The sequence below is a fragment of the Anarhichas minor genome, unplaced genomic scaffold (genome assembly GCF_050575085.1).
Source record: "Anarhichas minor isolate MPS153535 unplaced genomic scaffold, ASM5057508v1 ptg000037l, whole genome shotgun sequence".
Taxonomy (NCBI): domain Eukaryota; kingdom Metazoa; phylum Chordata; class Actinopteri; order Perciformes; family Anarhichadidae; genus Anarhichas; species Anarhichas minor.
Genome location: NW_027466483.1, coordinates 4,086,854 through 4,096,559, shown reverse-complemented (window position 1 = coordinate 4,096,559; position 9,706 = coordinate 4,086,854).

The following is a 9,706-nucleotide window of genomic DNA, read 5'->3' as shown; positions in this document are numbered from 1 at the left end:
CTATCATTCTTGATAGAAAATAATAAAATGTTTGAATGTAATACTAAGTTTGGTCAGTTATTAACGGCAATAACATATTCATATACTCCACTATTAAACAAAACAAAGAAAGAAATGCAAGCTAAATTGTTTAGGGGGACGATTTTTGATCCTACTCAGGTCATGGCCTATTTACTCTACCTGTCTTGTTGCCCTACATTTATTTTACCTTTACCCTATGAAGTTAAAGGTTCAGTGTGAAAGAGACAAAAATAAATAAAAATAATTTTTTTGTTCTGACTGTTGGACTATCTTGACCCCACACAGAGTATCATGTTGGTGGAGTCTTGTGGGGTCAGAGGTCAAGGTTACTACTTTCTCTTCTCTGTGAACACATGGTAATGCCTGCAGTCAACTTGGCCAGCTGTTAGTGGCATTGTTTAACACTGCTCAGTGTCTTTCTTTCCCATCCTCTCTTATGCTCTTTAAAAAGCAACAGGCATTTTGCCAATGTACTTCCTGCATTCTTACGAAAAAATCCCACGTAGCTCTCACAACCAAAACACACACACACACACACACACACACACACACACACACACACACACACACACACACACACACATACAGAAAACACACAAATACAAACTCACCTCTGGGGGGTGCCCAAAAGTTTCCGGTCCGGAAGGCCGGACACAGAAACTCAGGAAGCAATTGGGTGTCAGAGAGGTCCTGTACCATTGCTTATTGAGCTGTTGTTGCGTCGACTGTTTCACAGTCAAGAGAAAACAAATCTCCATCTGGTTCCCCCTCTTCCTTTGTTGGCAAGGAAGTGAGCTGGCATCACTCTGTCCCAGGACGGCCGTGTTGTTGATACGCAAAGAGAGATGGGATTGATTTATTCAGACACCCGTATGCGTAAGTCACTCCAGTAAGACTTTGGGCACATTGAGGATTGTTTTGTGATGCTTGTTTTTTGGAAGTTATTCAAATAAACAATTGAGTTACACTCACGTCACATGATGCCATTGAGATTCATCTGGTGGAATTAGAGTAAATTGAATTAAGAAGTTGTTTATTGTGAGACACAATACCGGCCTACGTTAAAGCGATGTGGCAGCTGTATGCTCCGACTTTGAGTGTGCTTGCTGACCGCTCCTGCTGTAATCTCTTCACAAGTACACTCGACATCTGGGAAACACAAACTGTGAAGGAAGTAATGCAGTGTGAAAGACGAAGGGCGGCACGCTGGCTGGTTTCAGGAACCCCTTTCGTATTCAGACTCTTTAATAAAGGAGAAGTACACTGACGCACGCCCACGCAGTCTGAAGACCTACAGGTCACCAAGAGTGCCAATTAGCCCTCTTGTCTTAAACCTGTGGAAGGAATGAGATGTTCCGAGTATAATATGGCAAAGTCATGCGTTTGCTTTGGCACATGGTGGCTTGCTGTGTTATGCCATTCAACATATCTGTGCAATATTTCAGCAGCTCATCGCACCAACGGTTCATTTTCCACTCTGCTATTTACATTTCGTGGAAATCCTAGACCTTTTGCATTCTTAAATGTAAACATTGTTGATTTATCTTACTATTTTATATAAATATTGGGTAGTTAACAGAGCTGCTGGGAAGGGTACATTATATTTCCATAACTGCATACCATAAAATTAAATCATGGTCTAAGGCAACTTCCCCAAACTCCATTGGTATTCTTTGAAACTGAAAAGCTTGCATAGAAATTGTACTACTTTTGCTCATAATCCACTTTTTTAACATGCATCTTGCAGGAATGTGTTCATTTTATTTATATATATTGCAATCAGCATATCCAGATGTGTTAAATGTATTATGTGTGTTTGGGCAGTGAAGATCAAACAGTCATGTGTTAACTCTTTTATGACAAATAAAGTCTGTTCTCTGAACTTGTCTGCAGTGGAAGTCTCGAGCTCTTCAATAACAATATGTTGCCAGTTTAAGTTTCTGCTAAGTTTTACTGTAAGGGTTTCAACGTTTAGTGTGGTTTTGGTGACGTTTCCAGATCCTATCAGTAGTGAGGGAGTCAGCAAACAGAAAAAGAGGCATATTGTCTCAGATGAGCAACCGTCGCCTGATCTCTTGTCCTCATCTAATCTTCTCTCTGAAATCCCCTGACCAAACAAAATCGTCACTGCTGACGTGATGCAATGTATGAAGCTTAAGTGCTGTGAAACTCAGGACATGAGACGCTCTGATCCCCCTACCTGAGGTTATTGCAAAATGAGCACGAGGGTATTCGCGGCCATGAGATAAGTATTTAATACTGTAGTTCCTTCTTTTTTTTTAGCTAACTAACAGGCAACATTTGCCCTGAATCATCCCTTTGAGTGCTGTCACAGAGGCTAGTCCAACAACCAAATGCCAATTTTCACCATCCCCGAGGCGTCTCCCAAATTGCATTTGGTGATGTGTTTATGATGATGAGACTAGCCTTGCACGGCCAGTTATCCACAGCTACAATGTGACGTTTGGTACGTATCGTGGTGCATTATAGCGCCTCCCATGTGTCGTGGCACTGGTGTTTGCAGGACGGGCATATTATAAAATTTGCTTTAAAGCAGTGGTTCTCAACTCTGGCTGCGGGACCCACCATCACCCCTTAATGACAAGCCGCGACCCACTACCCAAATTACATATACAGGTGCTGGTCATATAATTAGAATATCATCAAAAGTTGATTTATTTCACTAATTCCATTCAAAAAGTGAAACTTGTCTATTATATTCATTCATTACACACAGACTGATATATTTCAAATGTTTATTTCTTTTAATTTTGATGATTATAACTGACAACTAAGGAAAATCCCAAATTCAGTATCTCAGAAAATTAGAATATTGTGAAAAGGTTCAATATTGAAGACCCCTGGTGCCACACTCTAATCAGCTAATTAACTCAAAACACCTGCAAATGCCTTTAAATGGTCTCTCAGTCTAGTTCTGTAGGCTACACAATCATGGGGAAGACTGCTGACTTGACAGTTGTCCAAAAGACGACCATTGACACCTTGCACAAGGAGGGCAAGACACAAAAGGTCATTGCAAAAGAGGCTGGCTGTTCACAGAGCTCTGTGTCCAAGCACATTAATAGAGAGGCGAAGGGAAGGAAAAGATGTGGTAGAAAAAAGTGTACAAGCAATAGGGATAACCGCACCCTGGAGAGGATTGTGAAACAAAACCGATTCATGTGGGGGAGATTCAGAAAAGAGTGGACTGCAGCTGGAGTCAGTGCTTCAAGAACCACTACGCACAGACGTATGCAAGACATGGGTTTCAGCTGTCGCATTCCTTGTATCAAGCCACTCTTGAACAACAGACAGCGTCAGAAGCGTCTCGCCTGGGCTAAAGACAAAAAGGACTGGACTGCTGCTGAGTGGTCCAAAGTTATGTTCTCTGATGAAAGTAAATTTTGCATTTCCTTTGGAAATCAGGGTCCCAGAGTCTGGAGGAAGAGAGGAGAGACACACAATCCACGTTGCTTGAGGTCCAGTGTAAAGTTTCCACAGTCAGTGATGGTTTGGGGTGCCATGTCATCTGCTGGTGTTGGTCCACTGTGTTTTCTGAGGTCCAAGGTCAACGCAGCCGTATACCAGGAAGTTTTAGAGCACTTCATGCTTCCTGCTGCTGACCAACTTTATGGAGATGCAGATTTCATTTTCCAACAGGACTTGGCACCTGCACACAGTGCCAAAGCAACCAGTACCTGGTTTAAGGACCATGGTATCCCTGTTCTTAATTGGCCAGCAAACTCGCCTGACCTTAACCCCATAGAAAATCTATGGGGTATTGTGAAGAGGATGATGCGAAATGCCAGACCCAACAATGCAGAAGAGCTGAAGGCCACTATCAGAGCAACCTGGGCTCTCATAACACCTGAGCAGTGCCACAGACTGATCGACTCCATGCCACGCCGCATTGCTGCAGTAATTCAGGCAAAAGGAGCCCCAACTAAGTATTGAGTGCTGTACATGCTCATACTTTTCATGTTCATACTTTTCAGTTGGCCAAGATTTCTAAAAATCCTTTCTTTGTATTGGTCTTAAGTAATATTCTAATTTTCTGAGATACTGAATTTGGGATTTTCCTTAGTTGTCAGTTATAATCATCAAAATTAAAAGAAATAAACATTTGAAATATATCAGTCTGTGTGTAATGAATGAATATAATAGACACGTTTCACTTTTTGAATGGAATTAGTGAAATAAATAAACTTTTTGATGATATTCTAATTATATGACCAGCACCTGTACATATATATAAAATTTGGGTCTATATTCTATATTCAAGAAGTCTAGTAGCAGTAACGCATCTGTGTAGTAAACAACTGCCAAATCAAATAAAGAAAGTACACATCAATTGTATTTTAACAAATATTATTCAAATTTTTCAAATGTAACTGGATGGATTATAAATAATGCATAGAAATACATGAATAAATGTTCTTCTTATTTCAAGTAAAATAACGGCTGGATTAAAAAATAAATTTCGTAACGAAATTCATTTTAGAAAAATTATTTTCACTGAAATGCCCTGCAGCTTTAAATTCAGTTCATTCAGGGTGAAGTGAAAAGGCCACAATATTATATTTTTCTCATCTTCTAAAAAGAGAATTTAGTGTTGGAAGAATTCACCTATATGACTCTGGTCTCTCTGGCCAATTCTCTCTTTTGGAAATCGTCCTATGATTTGACTTTCACAACTCAATATTCCTGCTCTGCTGTCTATATCCTCGTCTCTCCCCCGTGTGTCACGGTGTGTACATCTCACTCAAGTCAGGAAACTCGTCAGAATACCCTTATTTGATTGGATGAGCTGCATCACGTGATGTGATTCACAACGCATTGGTCGGTGTTTTTCCTGCACCGCTGAACAAGTGCCGTAAATGCTGGAATAACTCCGCTGCATAAAAAATGCCCTTCAAAATAAAATCACTTTTTTATTTTTTATTTTATTTATTTTTGTCAGTCAAAGGCCCGCGACCCACTGAAAACGGATCCGCGACCCACTTTTGGGTCGCGACCCACCAGTTGAGAATCACTGCTTTAAAGTTCACATTGGAGTGATTTTTTTTTTTTTTAATGACTAACTTTCAGGGCTTCACAGTTAGTCTAGGTGTTATTTCAGACGCATTTTGTGATTCCTTAAAACTTTCAAAGGAATATCATGTTGCCCATGGTGAAATTTAATTATTACAAATTATGTGGTCCTACATCAACACTAATTTAGCTGCCAAGGTTCAAATAGTTTGGGTTGTTTCAATTGAAAGATTTGATCTGGCCTGTGCTCTTCTCAATCATTAGAAGTGGGTGGGGTTGGAGGGCCAAGGTAACCGTGGTTACTGCGTAAGCAACGTAATCACAACGTCACCGGTTTGATTCCAACCCTTTGTAACATGTCATACCCCTCTCTCTCGCTCTGATTTTAATCTGCCACCAGACTCTTCATCTGTTTTGCCAAAAGACAAAATCTGATTTCAATCAATTCTGAACCCACCAAGTCGAGGTGAAGCAGAGGTTTTGAGTGTCAAAGGTTAAAGGCCAAACGTTTAACTTTGATTGCCGACTATTTAGTTTAAATATATATATATATCATATTTAAATATATATATATCATATTTAAACCTGCAACTTGTTTTCTTGGGCAGCGGAGACATATCCTCACCTTTTTAGATGATATCGCAGAATTGTTGGGAAACAAATGCTCATTTACACATCCAGCAGTTACAGAGCAGCATTACCAGTCATGTGGAGTCGTGTGACTGTTTTCCGATTTTTCGTGCGTTCTCCTGCAAATATTCAGCAATATTTCTCAGTTCATTTCTCGTCACAACATGCATACAGCTTTTTCAAAATAAACTTCTGTTTTCACAGGAAACAATTTGGTTAGGTTTAGCAACAACATTACTTAATTAGGTTTTGAGAAAGATAGTAGTTTGGGTTAAAATAACTACGGAAATGCCGTTACTTAAGTACGGAAGTCTCTCTTTTAGCGCTCTACCAATTCCAGAGGGAGATATCTGGGTTTTTCACTGCCAAATGCCCCACTTTGTTCATTAGCTCACTGTGTCTGCCCTGATCCAATCACATCAGTTTACAAAACTATCTTAATATTGATTTATTAGAATTGTAGCTCAGAGGTAAAGGCGCTGACCATGAGCTGCACCACAACCGGTTTGCGTCCTGCCGAGGACCTTTCTTTCTTCCCTCTCGTCATCTCATTACTGTCTGACTGTAAAACAAAGCACACAAATTCCCTTCCATATCTGTTCACTTTGGGAATTAAACAACAATAACCTCAGTATTCATAGTAATTTGAACGTTCTGGATCGCACTCCAGGGTGAGGAACGTGAAGATATGAAAAGGGGGTAAATTTATGTTGTGCCTGGAATCCCACAGTAACAGGAGACATTCTGGTTTCCACCAGGCTCAGCACTTTTTCCACAGTGTCTTTAGTTTGGTTCAGTAATCATCATTAGTTAAGTTAACATTTATAAGGGCGAAGGTTCTCTCGCACCACCCATTCTAGTGAAACATTGATGGTGGAAAGGCAATGAAACATTGTTCCACTGCATATTTTTTAAACTGCGCCATCAGACTGGGAGGCAATAACATCGTATCTCAGAAAGTTATAAAAAATATCAATGTTTAATTTCACACTTTTCTAAATGTCAATGTTTTATAGATTTAATTCCGTCACTATTGGTGGAACCAGGGAGGGTTGTTCTGCTGAACCCATTCAGGCATTGGCATTCATTTTTAGCCTGTGTCAACAACAACTTGTTATGCATAAGCTAATCTCATGTCTATTTTGGCACATCAGGATATGTCAATAGCTTGGCTCCATGCTTATTAAAATTCACCCGCATTCCAATCATTCACCAATACTCTAACGTAAACAAGCACAGACTAATGTGCAGAAATGCACCCTGTTTGTGTAGAATGTTATTACTCGTTATTCGGGTTTTCAGTGTCGTTATCACGGCTAGGTTTGCATCAGCTTTATGCTTGCTTTGCAGTGTGGTTCACTTGTATGACAGCAGGACCTTGATGTTTGTGTGCATAGTGAGCAATGCCAGGTGTCACTTGGATAAGAAAAAAAAGTGAATACACGATGCAAATTTTGCAAAAGGACTTCACAGGTAGATTTCATGAGTTGTACAGGTTATTACGGCACCCTTGCATTCTCAATTCAATTTAGAATTTACTCTAAGGCTGTTATTTTAAGCAAAATTCAGTAATACAGGTTTGACTGTGCAACAAGGATACATATCTAATACTAAAGGAGGAAGCATGAAGGAAAGACACTTGTCTGCAGTGTGTGTGAACACATGATATCTCAAAATACTATGGATCAAGCAGCATTGGTTCATCAAGATGTCTTCATAGACTCTTTAAGTGCTATTATGTCAGCTTTGAATAAGGCCATGATTGGAATTGTATGGACATGTCAGTGTGTACCGTAGCACCCTGAATATATTTGTGTTACATTTGTGTTTTTTGATATCCCTATTTTTGAACCTCAGCGGTGAGCGGTAATCATCAAGACACAATGATCTTGATGGTTTCCTTCCCAGCATCTAGAAACCCTTACTATATTAAGAGAAAACAGAGGTGCCGTATTAGGACCTGTATCACCTTCATGTCCTTTATATTCCTAACGGTGTGGGTGTTTGGGTGACTTGCCAAAAAAGGACAGTGCGGGAACCAAAAATATTTTTTATTTGTGAGTAAAAGTTGTGCTTTCAAAGGTTTACTTCTGTAAAAGTACAAAAATATTATAAGTCAAATTGACCTAATTATCAAAAGTAAAAAATACTGTACACGCTGGCAGGTTCTGTCAGTGGGACGTTATTATATATTAACTACTTGATTAAATGTACTTACAAGTTTACAAAACCATACGTTACCATTTGTGTTAGAAGTGTTCAACCATATATCCTGGATTAAAATAACCACCAGATTATAAAACAGTAAGTAAACAAATTGATGATATTGTGAGTACTACCACTTGCTTACTGACACCTCAGAGATTTGATACAGTTTATATTTTGGTTTATTTTACAAGGAAAATTCATAACATCATGTCATCAATAACACCGAAAATGGAAACAATTAACAAAATCATAATATCATGTCATCAATAACATGGAAAATGGAAAAAATGAACCAAATCATCATGCTCGACATTTGCGGAGCAGCAGCACAGGGTCCTGAACATCCTGCCGAAGAATCTTCTGATTATTTTCGCGCATCGGTTTCTGAAGCCGATGACTGAGACTGCACCAGAGCCGACGTGGGCGTCCGCAGAGTCAAATGGAATATACACTTCTTCAACTGAAACAGCATCATACAGGTCAGCTTTGACTGTTCCTTTGTCAGCTGAAACAACGTCATACAGGTCAGCTTTGACTGTACCTTCTTCAGCTGAAACAGCTTCATACAGGTCAGCTTTGACTGTTCCTTCTTCAGCTGAAACAGCGTTATACAGGTCACCTTTGACTGTTCCTTCTTCAGCCGAAACAGCATCATATACATGTCAGCTTTGACTGTTCCTTTGTGAGCTGAAACAGCGTTATACAGGTCACCTTTGACTGTTCCTTCTTCAGCTGAAACAGCGTTATACAGGTCACCTTTGACTGTTCCTTCTTCAGCTGAAACAGCGTTATACAGGTCACCTTTGACTGTTCCTTCTTCAGCTGAAACAACGTTATACAGGTCACCTTTGACTGTTCCTTCTTCAGCCGAAACAGCATCATATACATGTCAGCTTTGACTGTTCCTTTGTCAGCTGAAACAGCGTCATACAGGTCAGCAGAGGCAACGGCTTCCTCACCATGCGGTTCGGTTTTCGCTTGGTATAACTCTCTCCTGTGGATTCATACGCAGCATCCCGCACAGGAGGCTCACAAAGCTCCTGTTGCACTCAAAGTTCTCTTCTGGGTTCAGCTGCTTTTGGAAACAAGTTCAGACATGGTTCAAACGAATGCACTACAGAGTATCGCTATTACTTATATGCAGTAGAAGGGCTGGATTGATTTGTCATGCTTTGTTGTCATATGAATATATGTGCCTGGTTCTTGTGAGTTTGTCGTTGTCATTGTGTTAATTATATAGATTTGGACTATATGCATTGTCCGTTAATTACGAAGCATACCGTCATGCGCGGAGTTATTGTTTGTTAAGCTAGTTTAGCGTAGCCTCCCAGAAGTGCGGTGTCTTTTGTTTTTGGGTTTATTTGTTCCGGGTTCAGAGGTCACAAAGCCCGTTGTCTCCTACGTGAGCGCAGTCCACCGAAAACATTATATTTCCCACAATTTAAGCTTCTTTATTTTCCAAATGCACTAGTATTATTCAAACGTATTGTTCGGTTCGTAAGCCTCGTACCGAACGGTTTAATACAAATACGTGTATTGTTACGCGTATGAGATTATTAGATGGTGTTTGAGCTGCAGGACAGCACTGAAGGCCCAGGTATAAAATGAACGGCCCGCCACTGGCGTTAGATATACAAGTCGACATGTTAGCATTGCTCGTTGCTAGAAGGATCAGATACCTGTTGTGCGATGGGTCTGATTTCCAGAAGAGAGAGCCGGTTGCCGCGCCACTCCCTCAGCAGCTCTTGCAGATTCTTATCCAACATTTCAAAAGCCAGACAAGTGTGACCTTTGTGTTCGAAGTCATCCAGGAACC